General features: G+C 28.6%; 3 non-coding genes across 3 annotated transcripts; all 3 read right to left on the bottom strand.

Annotated features, from left to right (window-relative positions):
- Positions 1-801: 801 nt before the first annotated feature.
- On the bottom strand, positions 802-875 carry TRNAT-CGU. The gene has a single exon. It is a non-coding gene; the product is annotated as a tRNA-Thr (tRNA).
- Positions 876-987: 112 nt separating this feature from the next.
- Positions 988-1,061, bottom strand: TRNAT-AGU. Its single transcript has one exon. It is a non-coding gene; the product is annotated as a tRNA-Thr (tRNA).
- A 141-nt stretch (positions 1,062-1,202) lies between these two features.
- Positions 1,203-1,275, bottom strand: TRNAT-AGU. The gene has a single exon. It is a non-coding gene; the product is annotated as a tRNA-Thr (tRNA).

Below are 1,275 nucleotides of genomic sequence, written 5' to 3'. Positions count from 1 at the left end.
AATTTCAAATTAAAGTAACATTAAATAATTAATTAAACTATTTAATTAATATTTAATATTAATTCAAATGCCAATCCCAATCAATTCCGACACATAATTAATTAAGATATTTAAATTTTATTTAAATATCTCCNTTCATTGTTTTAAATTATTTTGTATTTGTTTTTATTTTCTCTAAATTTCAGTATTTCGTATTTAAACCCGTAAGACCATGGATGTGTTTACCAGAGAAAAGTTGTTTTAAGCATTTTTCGAAGTTTACGTTATAAATGATGTTCATGTAAGAGTTATATTTTCGCATTATAGATGAGCATGAAACGTTAGTAATGACTCTAAGTATGTAAAAATTTAGGGTCGTTACACCCAGCAACCCGAATAAAGCTCTGATACCATGATAACTTTATTATTTATGTTTTGATATCTGTATGAACTATGTGATTCATGTGTTTCTTTTTTATGCTTGATTAGAAGGATGGGTTGGATTCGGAAATTATATTATTATGTTTGTATGGAAAGTCACATTATTGCTTCTTAAATGGTTATTCAAGATACAACCAAATTACAATGAGTCCGTCATGAGAAGACCACATTTACATGCCCTTATGATGTTTATGTATTCATAATGTTAATTATGTATAATTATGTAACGATGGAATCCAACGTCAAAACACCTGAGATATGCTGTTACTCCTTTCCATATAAGAAATGTGCATAAGAATATTAATATAAGGATAATATCGAGTCAAATAAGATAGTAAAATATTGACAAAATATATCTAAGGACATATGAATTGAAAGCAATGCTCTTGTTGAGAGTTGAACTCAAGACTTTTTGCTTACGAAATAAGTGCTCTAACCAACTGAGCTACAAGAGCAACTTAAAGAAGAGGATGTATCGAATGTTGAACGACAAATAAACAAAAAAAATTAATTACTAAATAAATTTAATGTTATAACTTAGTTATGTACTTTATAAATGGTAAATAATGCTCTTGTTGAGAGTTGAACTCAAGACCTCCCGCTTACTAAACGGGTGCTCTAACCAACTGAGCTACAAGAGCCACTTGAAAAAGAGGATGTATCGAACGTTCAACGACAAAGAAACAAAAAAAATTAATTACTAAATAAAATAATGTTATACATTAGTTATTTAGTTTATAAACGGTAAATAATCCATTTATTAGATTTATAAACAAAAACAATGCTCTTGTTGAGAGTTGAACTCAAGACCTCCCGCTTACTAAACGGGTACTCTAACCAACTAAGCTACAAGAG

This window comes from Cucurbita pepo, unplaced genomic scaffold (assembly GCF_002806865.2).
Source record: "Cucurbita pepo subsp. pepo cultivar mu-cu-16 unplaced genomic scaffold, ASM280686v2 Cp4.1_scaffold003147, whole genome shotgun sequence".
In the NCBI taxonomy this organism is placed as follows: Eukaryota; Viridiplantae; Streptophyta; class Magnoliopsida; order Cucurbitales; family Cucurbitaceae; genus Cucurbita; species Cucurbita pepo.
The sequence above is the reverse complement of the archived record's forward strand: the minus strand, read 5'-3'. Positions and strand labels throughout refer to the sequence as shown.